General features: G+C 47.9%; 1 pseudogene across 1 annotated transcript in view; it reads left to right on the top strand.

The window, feature by feature from the left end:
• Positions 1-992: 992 nt before the first annotated feature.
• The window catches only part of LOC309568380 (nephrocystin-4-like), a 47,541-nt pseudogene continuing 35,932 nt past the window's right edge, over positions 993-12,601 (top strand). Inside the window, exons 1-2 of the transcript in view lie at positions 993-1,067; positions 9,559-9,737. The product of the transcript in view is annotated as a nephrocystin-4-like (transcript). The remainder of the gene's footprint in view (positions 1,068-9,558; positions 9,738-12,601) is intronic.

Genomic DNA, 12,601 nt, shown 5'->3' with positions numbered 1-12,601 from the left:
AGCCTTCTAATCTTTTCTTTTGATTTTTATTTGCAAGAATGTCAGTTTTTCCTTTGCTTTACTAGCTGTTTATTTTGTCAGCTTTAGTTTTAGTCGGATCTTCGGATGAAGATGGATTATGAGAAGCTGGGAATCGGACTGGCCACCCTGGCTCTCCAGGGCAGAGGGTCAGAGGGATCCCCAGCCCGCCATCGAGCGTTCGGCTATGGTTCGCCCTGGCACTATGAACGACCCATCCCTGTTCGCAGCAGGGATGCAGCCTGTGAGGTGGCTACCTCACTGGACGCTTATGCGGTTAGGTGCTGCAGTGTCCTGCGTTTTGGCTGATGGCATTCCCTGTCATCTGAGGACAGAGGCTTTCCGTGTCATAGAGGCACCCCACGCCATCCAGTACAGGTAAGTACTTTTCTGTGTGGGGCCTCTGTCTGGGGTGGCAGTCCTGTGTTGCTGTGTCCCCCCTCTTGTCTGTGCGTTTGTGGGGCTCCCTGATGCGATCCCTGCGGGGGTCTTTTTTATTGCACTGCTGGCGCTGTGTGGTATTGGGAGCCCCTCTCCTGTGTCACTTCAGTGTTTTGGGAGGTGCAGACTGTGTGTGCGGCGGCCGCTGCGGCTAAAAACCATTTTATACAGTTTATCGTCACATGCCACTAAAACAAAATCCCCATCACTAGGCCCTGCTAGCCAGCAAAGGATACTCCTAATAAAACCCATTTATGTCTCTTCACTAAATAGAAGTTTCAGTTGATTTACATTATAATCAATTTATATAGAAGCTTCTAATCACTCATGCTGCCTCTGCAGTGATGGTCCTACTCTAATGTATGGGAGTAGGGACATTGTGACATTATTATTGATATATGTGATTAATTCCTGTTATCTCCTAATATTGGCACAGGGACCGATGGCTGGCGGCTCCAATCCAAATCTGGCAGATCTACGTCCATTCCCTGAAAAGGGTGGACCTCAGCTGTGTAACCGGTCAGCTCACACAAATGTCTCTGGTCCTTCGAGGGACGTAAGCGGTGCGGAAAGTCAGAGCGTACGCGTCTCACCCGCATGAACTGAAGGTCAGTGTTATACTTTACCCCAATTACACATTGCACCAAAAGGGACATCGGGCCCGTCTGCCGAGAGTAACTTCTTCACCTAACTGTCCCTATTGTTATATTTCCACGTATCCTATTCTTCTGTATTGTTGTAAACCAGAGGCCTCCAAACTCTCTAAACAAAGGGCCTATGACTAATGGAAGTAAAAGAACCCTTATCATTGGTGTCAGTGGGAGGAATAGTGTCCCATCATTGGTATCAGTGGGAGGAATAGTGCCCCATCATTGGTGTCAGTGGGAGGAATAGCGCCCCATCATTGGTATCAGTTGGAGGAATAGTGTCCCATCATTGGTGTCAGTGGGAGGAATAGCGCCCCATCATTGGTGTCAGTTGGAGGAATAGTGCCCCATCATTGCTGTCAGTGGGAGGAGTAGTTTCCCATCATTCAGCTTCGGGTGTGGCTGCTGGAAGGTTCTCTGGCTGTGTGTCTGTTGCTGCTGCAGGTGATCTGTGTAAGAGGGTGTGAGGTGAAATCCCTCCCAGCTCTCCTGGCCCCCTTCTGGGGAAGCCATGGAGGCCAGCAGGGCCTCTCCTGCTGGAGGCTCTCAGACATCCCCTGGGCGGATGGATGGCACCCCTGCTCCTGGACAAGCCGTGGTTGGTGATCTCTCTGCACCTGGTGAGGATGAAGATGCTGGATCCATTCGGGAGCGAGTGGTGGCCGGGATCAAAGTCCTCAATAAGGAGAGAGACAAGCTCTACAAGCTTAGAGCGGATTTAAAGCGCCTGAGAAAGCAGCGTGAAGGCTTGTTCAGCAAGAACCGTGGATCAATGGATTCAGAGGTCCAATTAGCGAAAGTCCGTGTGGATCATCAAGAAACTATTGTGGCCATGATGGAAGGCAGGGATGGTCCCTTCAGGGAGAAGTTTTGCAATGAACGGAGGTTTGCAAAGATGGAGGTGGAGGAGGAGACCCCCGGTTCTGACCCCCTTCCCCCTCAAGGTGAGGTAAGCAGCCCATTGCCATCTCAGGGCTCAGGAGGCATGTTGAAAGTTATACAGGTAATGGAGTCTCCAATGCAGGAAGATCAGCTGGTGTTTGGTGATGTGGAGGACTTACCTGAGAGTGTGCCTGATAAAGTAAAGTATATAAAGCCCCAGCTTACAGATAAAACAGTTTTTGTGCCTTTTAGCACCTTGCCTAATGATGGGTTTCCTAATGACACTCCGGGTGATTCCCCTATGCTCAGCAATGTTGTGCCTGCTGCTGATGTCTCTAAACAGGAAAAGTTGTGTTTAAAAAATGACATTTCTGCTGAAGAACCACAAAACCCAGAAGAGCCGATTAACCCCCCTTCTGCTGAGCTTAAAACTATTTCAGTCACTGTTGAACAGGACTCTACAGCGCAGCAGCAGGAAACATCTGGTACTGCATCAGAAACAGTTATCCCTAATAACATTGCAGGCATGGTGGATCCCACCATTATATGTGGAACTGATAATGCTGCTTGTTTAGGCCAAGCTGGTAAAAATAATAATAGTAGTGTACCTGATAATGTGACATCAGTGTGGGGTCTTGGCCCTAATAAGCCTACATTTGCACAGGTGGTAAGCTGTGCTCCTGGCAATATCACCAAGCCAGGGTTACAATCAAGGAGGAGCTCTGCTTCTAATCAGGGTTTTCCCTCGCGGGCTGCCACTATGAGCACCATTGGATCTGGTATTGGATCTATGGCTTCTGCTGGGGGTCCAAGGCGGAACGTAGTCCTCCTTAAATGGGAAGGTGGTGCAGTCCCTCTAGCAAGGCGTATGGTGGTGGACCTGATCTTAGATATGGGTTTTGGGGCTAATGACCTATATGCCCTGATACATGTGGCTGGAAGCCGGGAATACACAGTTAGTTTCACCAGACCAGAGGGTCTTGACTTGTTCTGGGAACGATATATGGCTCGGTGCAGGTCAAGACCCGAATGGGAAGGTCTGGTTCCAGTGGCAGTTTCCCAAAGGTCAACAGTGAAGAAAATTACTATTGTCCTTACAAATGAGAGTGTTCCTGCTCGGGACTTAGAGGTCTGGTTGAGAAATTATGGGGATGTTTTGACCAGGCCGGATAAAATTCATGATGAGCGTGGCATCTGGACCGGGGGTTGGTCGGTAACGGTCAGGTTGGCTAGGGATGGGAATGTTGTCCGTCACCTGCCCTCCTCTGCTTTTATAGGGAGGGATAGGATGACTATTTTTTATCCCGGTCAGCCAAAACTGTGTCACCGCTGTGGAGAAAAGGGGCATTTTAGCTCCTCTTGTTCAGCACTGATCTGTTCAGTGTGTCGGGGACAGGGTCATGTGGCCAGGGACTGCACCCAGGCGATAAGGTGCAACCTGTGCCTGCGCCTTGGCCACCCCTACAGCCGATGTCCTGAAGCCTGGCATAATATGGATAGAGAGGTGATAGATGATCTGTTAAGGCTGGACAGGATGGAGGATGAGGCCCCTGTTGTACCACCCTCCTCTGCGGTGACTGACCCCCCTGGTCTTGTGCAGGATCCCTCCCTAGTCCCTGTGCCCACCCCTCCTGTATCTGTAAGTTTTCCTTCTGTGTCTGTCCCTGTGTCCCCCCAGCCTACTGTACCGGCTCCTCTTGTGTCAGAATCTGCCAAGTCTGTGCCCCCTGAGTCAGTTATTCCCGATCAATCTTCCCTTCCTAAGTGTGACCTTAAAGAAGCCCCCCACCCACCAGGAGTGGTAGAGGGTACCAAAAAGGGTGCTGCTGCGGCTTCCTCTGTAAAGAAGTCTTCTGTGAAGACTTCAAAGAAGAAGAAGAAAACAAGAGATGAAAGCATCTCTGAATCTGACCTTCAGTACCTGGAGGAGAGAAGGAAGGTTGTGAGGCGGAAGAGACAGACGGTGAGGACGGAACAGGGACAGGATGCCTCAGTGACTGTCTCCAACCGTTCTAGGGCTTCTGCTTGGGATATCTCCTCATCTGGGGATTCTTCTGAGCAGAATTCAGAAATTGAAATGGAGTTGGAGGAGGCTTCAAGAAAGAGAGAGGCTTCTGGTGATGAGCAGCAGAGGGGAGCTAAGAAGCAATCCACCCAATAACCCAAATGGCGGTTCCCCCTCCGTTAAAAGTGGTGACAATAAATGTCGCCAGCATTAAGTCGGTAAGAGCTCGTTCTATGGCCTTATTTTTGTTCAGCCAATTAGATGCTGAAATTTTATTTTTGCAGGAGACTAGGCTCACCTCCTTGGCAGATATTCATATGGCCAAGAGAGAGTGGAGGTATGGTCCATCTTACTGGTCTCTTGCGGCCGAGCCTTACGGCGGGGTGGCGGTGTTGTTTAAAACCGGCATGGTAACTGTCCGGCGGGTTATTGAGGTGGAGATTGGGAGGTGTATGGTCTTAGACGTTCTTGTGGGAGGGCAGGACCTGCGCCTAATTAATATTTATGGGCCGCACACAAAGTGGGACAGGAAATGCCTTTTTACAAGGATCAAGCCATTTCTTTTTACATCCCGGCAAGTGGTTTTTGGAGGTGACTTTAATACTGTGACTAGGCCCAAGGACAGGAAGGACTTCAATGACCGGCTGGGATATGATAGCGTTTTTTTAAATAGTATGGTTAGGGATGCTGGTCTTGTGGATGTGCACATTAAGCACCTCCCGGATGACACAGGGTTCACCTTTCATCGAGGTAATAGTCAGAGTAGGATAGATAGGTTTTTTTTGAAGGAGGCCTCTGCTTTCTCACCCCCAGTGGTGCAGGCGGTGGAGTTCTCTGATCACTGTATGCTATCTGTGGTCTTGAATGCTTCAGATTTCCCTCAGAGGGGCAAAGGCATCTGGAGATTAAATTCGACTCTCCTTGAGGAAGAACATGTTAGACAATCCTTTGAGGAATTCTTTCAGGCACAGGTGACCATCCTGGACTTTTGTAGCAGCAAGGCTGAGTGGTGGGAGCTGACCAAAAAGAGGATTGCTGGATTCTTCAGGGGCCTAGCCAATAAAAAACAGTTTAATAGATACATGACCTACCAACGTTTGCGGAGGAAGCTGGATATTCTTGTCTCGAGAGGAGGAGATCCTGGGGCAATCTCTGAAGTGAAAATCCTCCTCAGGAAGTGTCAATATGACCGCCATACCTCTTTGGTTCTGGAGCGGGACTATGGGAAATACCACTCGCCTGACCCTTACCAGAACTGCAAACAGGGTGTAGCTGTTAAGATGGTCGTTGGCCTTAAGGATAGTACAGGTTCCTTGACAAAGTCCAGGTCAGGGATCCTGGAGGTCGTGAGGTCTTTTTATGCTGAACTTCTTGGGAGGAAGGAGCTTGACCGAGACAAGATGGAAAGCTTTTTGGACTCTATTCCAGGTCTAAATAGTGGAGATGTCCCTTTGATGAATTTGACAGAAGAGATCACAGTTGAAGAGGTGACGAGGGCAATTGAACAGCTTGCCATCAAGAAGTCACCTGGACCGGATGGTCTGACGGCTGAGTTTTACAAAGCCTTTAAGTCTATTCTGGCCCCACATTTGGTAGAGATTTTTAACAGTTGTCTTGCTGAGGGGGTGCTTCCCCCTTCCATGAGACACTCAGCTGTGATTCTTCTTTCAAAAGGTAAAGATCCTTCGATGATTGAGAATTGGCGCCCCATCAGCCTTCTCAATGTCGATAGAAAGGTGCTGGCGAAGATACTTTTCTGGCGCCTATCGGCAGTAGCAGAGTCTTTGCTTTCTCGCCATCAGCACTGTTCGATCCAGGGTAGGAGCACCTTCACAGCGGTTTTAGCTGTCCGGGAGGCCTTGGAGCAGTGCAGGGCTGCAGGCTGGGGAAAGTATCTACTGGCATTGGATCAGGCAAAGGCTTTCGATCGTGTCAACCATGAGTACCTGTGGTTGCTCTTTAGTAAGTACGGTCTGCCGGGTGGTTTTGTCGATTGGTTAAAAGTTTTGTATAAGGGGGCAGAAAGCTTCCCTCTTGTTAATGGTTGGGTTGGACAGTCCTTTGAGGTTGGTTCTGGGGTGCGCCAGGGTTGTCCGCTGAGTCCCCTGCTCTATGTGTTTGCAATCGACCCCTTCATCAGGAGGCTAGAGAGCAGCATGTTGTGTGGGGTACCAGTGGGAATCCCGGGTGAGCCGCCTTTGAGGGTTGTTGCCTATGCGGATGATGTGTCAGTGATTATCACTGGGACAGATGAAGCGGAGGAGGTGGTCTCTCTGACATCACGGTACTCTGAAGCATCAGGCTCCAAGATCAATCAGGAAAAGAGTGAAGTTTTTTGGATGGGAAAGGAAGGTGAGGGGTTTGATCTCCCGGACACTTTTCCAGTGCCCCAGGAAAAAATTAAGATATTAGGCATTGAATTTGGACCTGGCGATTATGGCCTCAAAAACTGGGAAGGCAGGCTGGAAGTTGCCAATACTAAGGTGGTCAGCTGGAAGAGATGGAAGTTATCTCTGAGGGAAAGGGTTGATCTGATTAAGACTTACCTGATACCGATCTTCTTGTATGTCAGCCCTGTCTGCATCTTGCCAGTGTCTCTCTATGCTAGGATCTATAGTGTGTTCTTCCAGATGCTGTGGGGGAACAGACTGAACCCCATCAAGAGGAATGTCACCTATCTATCCAGGAGGGAGGGTGGCTTAGGTATGGTCAACCCCGTTCTTTTCTTTTCACTGCTATTTCTCAAGTTTAACATTGGTAGTATGCTTGCAGTGGAACCTCCTGGATGGGCAGGCATGTTTAGATCTTGGTTTAGGCCTTTTCTGCGACTTTGGGAAGAAGGTGGCCAAGTGAAGAATCTCAGGGGTCATCGTGGTCAGCTCCCAGCCTATGTCGCTCCGTGTCTGAAGTTGCTGCGGCAGTGGCGACTGTCGGCTGAAGATCTCAGATCCGCTCCGAGGAAAGTCCTTATGAGCCGAGTCTTGAGTGAAGTCTTTCATGACCCACTGGCCTTAAGGGATTGCCCAGGCCCAATTTTGAGGGAAGGGTTAAGATTGATTAATTTGGCTAGAGTCCCCCTTAAATTCAGGGATCTGGCCTGGTTGTGCTTCCACGGGAGGCTCTATGTTCGGGGCAATTTGAAATTCCGCAGTGGGATGGATCGTGGTTGTCCTCGGGAGGAATGTGCAGGTGAGGAGGAGACTATGGACCATTTTCTGCTTCGTTGCCCTTTTAACATAGAGGTATACAAACAGGTTGGGCGGGCCCTCGGTGTTCCTTTCCTCTCCAGGCTGGGTTATGCTGAGTGGGTGTACGGAGCATTCAATACTGGTGGGGGCTTTTGTTTGGATACACTTTTTTTAGTTAGTTTAGTAGTCCGTTATTACACATGGAACGCACGGTGTCAGGTCACCCTTCGGCGTAAAATCCTTCCTGTTCAGGTGGTGGTGTGTGACATTCTGCATGAGGTGGGGAAGATTCGGGCGCTTGAGAGAGACAAGTGGGGTCAGAGGGCTTGGCTGAAGGCGTGGAGGGGTTTCAAGCCTCCCTGACTGCCAGGAGTCTCTTTCCCGGGTGTGGCTTTCTGTCTCTTATCACCCTAGATTTTTTCTTAATGCTCAGTTTTTGATAAATGGCTGCATACATAGGTGATGGGTTGTGCCTCTTAGGCCCTCTCTGCTGCTTTATGTAAATAGTTTTCAAAGAATGTTGGAAGTGGATTATGTATATATTGTATATATTCTGCACATGGATGTGAATTCCTTTGTTTTTTTTTGTTGGAATATTGTACTATAGTTCTGTTTTTTACTTTTGTATAAAATATGTTGCTTGATTCTTTTCAATAAAAGATCAATAGTGTCCCATCATTGGTGTCAGTGGGAGGAATAGCGCCCCATCATTGGTGTCAGTTGGAGGAATAGTGCCCCATCATTGGTGTCAGTGGGAGGAATAGTGCCCCATCATTGGTGTCAGTGGGAGGAATAGTGCCCCATCATTGGTGTCAGTGGGAGGAATAGTGTCCCATCATTGGTGTCAGTGGGAGGAATAGTGTCCCATCATTGGTGTCAGTGGGAGGAATAGTGTCCCATCATTGGTGTCAGTGGGAGGAATAGTGTCCCATCATTGGTGTCAGTGGGAGGGATAGTGTCCCATCATTGGTGTCAATGGGAGGGATAGTGTCCCATCATTGGTGTCAGTGGGAGGGATAGTGGCCCATCACTGGTGTCAGTGGGAGGAATAGTGCCCCATCATTGGTGTCAGTGGGAGGAATAGTACCTCATCATTGGTGTCAGTGGGAGGAATAGTACCTCATCATTGGTGTCAGTGGGAGGAATAGTGCCCCATCATTGGTGTCAGTGGAAGGAATAGTACCTCATCATTGATGTCAGTAGGAGGAATAGTGTCCCATCATTGGGGTCAGTGGGAGGAATAATGTCTCATCATTGGTGTCAGTGGGAGGAATAGTGTCTCATCACTGGTGTCAGTGGGAGGAATAGTGTCTCATCATTGGTGTCAGTGGGAGGATTAGTGTCTCATCATTGGTGTCAGTGGGAGGAATAGTGTCTCATCACTGGTGTCAGTAGGAGGAATAGTGTCCCATCATTCTTGTCAGTGGGAGGAATAGTGCCCCATCATTGGTGTCATCGGGCAGAATAGTGCCCCATCATTGGTATCAGTCGGAGGAATAGTGCCACATCATTGGTGTCAGTGGGAGGAATAGTGCCCCATCATTGGTGTCAGTGGGAGGAATATTGTCCCATCATTGGTGTCAGTGGAAGTAATAGTGCCTCATCACTGGTGTCAGTAGGAAGGAAAGTGTCCCATCATTGGTGTCAGTAGTGAGTCAAGCAGAGTTCAGAGGTCAGTAGTAAGGCATACTCTCCCTAACCTAGGGGTAATAGAGCAGTTAAAGGGAAAGCCCTGTCCCCTCGCCTGGTCCATTACCCTTGGCGTGGGAGAGTATGCCTTACTACTGACTTTTGAACTCCATCTCACTTACTCCGGTTTCCTCGCACACTCCAAAGACATGCTGGGAGGTTAAATGGCTCCTGTCTAAATTGGCCCTAGAATGTGAGTTAGGGGCCTTAGATTGTAAGCTCCTTAGGGGCAGAGACCGACGTGAATGTATAGTATACAGTATATGTAACATACTGTGTAAATTGTCAGCACTATATAAATACCCGTAATAAATAAACTCAAAATTTAAATCCAAAATGACCCTTGCAGTGGGGGTCATTATATGCGTTTGTATGTGAGATAAGGACCTTAGATTGTAAGCTCCCGAGGATAGAGACTGATATGAATGTACAAAATGTAAAGCACTGTGTAAACTGTCGGCACTAAATAAATACCTGTACTAATACATATTAAGAATATACAGAAAAGTCATCTCTGCTCACTGCTCTCTCCACCCACCACCTGTCAGTACATACTGATTGGCTCTTAGTGCTGCTCCTCCCACTCCTGCTCTGCTGTGGGTGGCTGGAATGTAACATTTAGTTGTGTTGACTGGTGTATTTTATTATCTCCCCGGAATTCAGTTTTAACCCTTTGTTTGGTGTATAGGTGGATCCCAGTGACGTGTTTGTGCTCCCACCAACGGCATCCAAGACCTTCACATTGCTGTGCGCCCCAACAAAGCCGGCAGCAGATTCATCTACCTCAACATAGTAGATGTTGACCAACATCAGCTGGTAGCCTCCTGGTTAGTCTGTGTAATGAGCCGAAATCCCATCATTTCTAAGGTGAGCTGTGGATTTCAATGTTCTGTTAAATTGAATTTAGATATCTGAAGCCACATTTGTGTTGTGTGCCTTTAATTGGTTGTCACTCCCGGTGTGATTTAAAGAAACTGAGCTTTTACCATTTTATTTTCCATTTTTATATATATATATATATATATATATATATATATATATATATATATATATATATATATATATATATATATATACTATATTGTCAAAAGTATTGGTACGCCTGCCTTTACACACACATGAACTTTAATGGCATCCCAGTCTTAGTCCGTAGGGTTCAATATTGAGTTGGCCCACCCTTTGCAGCTATAACAGCTTCAACTCTTCTGGGAAGGCTGACCACAAGGTTTAGGAATGTGTCTATGGGAATGTTTGACCATTCTTCCAGAAGCATATTTGTGAGGTCAGGCACTGATGTTGGATGAGAAGGCCTGGCTCGCAGTCTGCCCTCTAATTCATCCCAAAGGTGTTCTATCGGGTTGAGGTCAGGACTCTGTGCAGGCCAGTCAAGTTCCTCCACCCCAACACCACTCATCTATGTTCCTACAAAGTTGGGAGCATGAAATTGTCCAAAATGTCTTGGTATGCTGAAGCCTTAAGAGTTCCCATCACTGGAACTAAGGGGCCAAGCCCAACCCCTGAAAAGCAACCCCACGCCATAATCTCCCCGCCACCAAATGATTTGGACCAGTGCACAAAGCAAGGTCCATAAAGACATGGATGAGGGAGTTTGGGGTGCGTGTAAAGGCAGGCGTCTCAATACTTTTGACAATATAGTGTAACCTCTTTTAGGTTTTCATTGCTATCTCTGGCTCTGTTGGGGAGATTTCTCCTCATTGAGTGACTTAGTGGCTTCCTTGTAAGAATTGTGGAGACCGGGAGCACCAGGACAGGAGGGCACCCACAGCAAGAAAGTGTAACTGCCATTCCATCGCTAAAACTCTCGTTGGGGCTCTGTTGGAGAGATTATTCCTCGTTTAGTGTGTTATTGATGTTCCTCCGACAACATGGTAATAAATATAGTGAAGGGGGTCACTAGGATAGGAGGGCACCCACAGCAATAAAAAAAACTAACTGCCATTACAGTACTAAAATTGTGTGCCGACCCTCTATGTCACTGCTCAGGAAGTGCGAGAAAATTTCCTAGGGTGTGATTTAGGAAGTATTACCAAAAAAATGGTAGATGACACCATGTTGGCTAAGATTACCGCCTGGAGCCCATGACAGGGGCCACACTAATCCTCAACAAGCTCCTGCCAGCCTGAGAAAGGCCTAGCTCCCTCTGCAAGTCTAGTAGATAATTTGCAATGCTATGGAGGAAAGTGGGAAAATTGGAGTAGACAACACCATGTTGGCCAAGGTGACCGACTGGAGCCCATGACAGGGGACAAACTCGTCTTCAACAAGCTCCTGCCAGCCTGAGAAAGGGGCCTAGCTCCCTCTGCAGGTCTAGTAGATCATTTGGAATGCTATGGAGGAAAGTGGAAAAATTGGAGTAGATGATACCATGGTGGCCAAGGTGACCGACTGGAGCCCATGACAGGGGACAACCTCGTCCTCAACAAGCTCCTGTCAGCCTGAGAAAGGACTAGATCCCTCTGCAGGTCTAGTAGATAATTTGCAAAGCTATGGAGGAAAGTGGAAAAATTGGAGTAGATGACACCATGTTGGCGATGATGAGCGACTGGAGCCCATGACAGGGGACAACCTCGTCCTCAACAAGCTCCTGTCAGCCTGAGGAAGGACTAGATCCCTCTGCAGGTCTAGTAGATCATTTGGAATGCTATGGAGGAAAGTGGGAAAATTGGAGTAGATGATACCATGGTGGCCAAGGTGACCGACTGGAGCCCATGACAGGGGACAACCTCGTCCTCAACAAGCTCCTGTCAGCCTGAGAAAGGACTAGATCCCTCTGCAGGTCTAGTAGATAATTTGCAAAGCTATGGAGGAAAGTGGAAAAATTGGAGTAGATGACACCATGTTGGCGATGATGAGCGACTGGAGCCCATGACAGGGGACAACCTCGTCCTCAACAAGCTCCTGTCAGCCTGAGAAAGGACTAGATCCCTCTGCAGGTCTAGTAGATAATTTGCAATGCTATGGAGGAAAGCGAAAAATTGGAGTAGAGGACACCATGTTGGCCAAGATGACCGACTGGAGCCCATGACAGGGGACAAACTCGTCTTCATCAAGCTCCTGCCAGCCTGAGAAAGGGGCCTATCTCCCTCTTCAGACATGCAGACATATTGCAACACCATGGAGGAAAGTGGAAAAATAGCACTGAACCCGTATCTCATTGGAATACCAATGTTGATGTAAATGACCTGGTTCCTGGGCAGGCGGCTTCTACACCCCTGAGGATCTCCGCTGTCTTCTTGGCTTGTAGTGTTATGTACCAAAAATTGAAATTGAAGAGCCACACCAAGAAGTCCAGATACAACTTTATTCTGATAAAAGTCAAGGGGACAAATACAAAATAAAATAAAAAAAGTAACCAAAGCATTTTGGGGGTCCAAAAGCACCCCCTTTGATCAGGGCTAGAAAAATATAAAAACATCTCCATATCAATCTGATATCAATACACTATCCCCTCCTTGGGGTCATATTTATAAAGAACAGAAATGGGAGTAGATGACACCATGTTGGCCAAGATGGCAACCTGGAGCCAATGACGGGACAACCTAATTCTCAACAAGCTCCTGTAAGCTTGACTAAGTGACACAGCGCCCTCTTCAGGCCTGCAGACATATCGCAACACCATAGAGGAAAGTTGAAAATGGCGTTGAATCTGTAGTTGTATCTCACTGGTATTATCTTCAAGTATTGATGTTGATGGAGGTGACCTGGTTCCA

The sequence above is a fragment of the Pelophylax lessonae genome (assembly GCF_965119305.1).
Source record: "Pelophylax lessonae genome assembly, chromosome: 12".
Lineage (NCBI taxonomy): Eukaryota > Metazoa > Chordata > Amphibia > Anura > Ranidae > Pelophylax > Pelophylax lessonae.
Note: the sequence above shows the minus strand (reverse complement) of the source record. Positions and strands in the feature narration are given on the sequence as shown.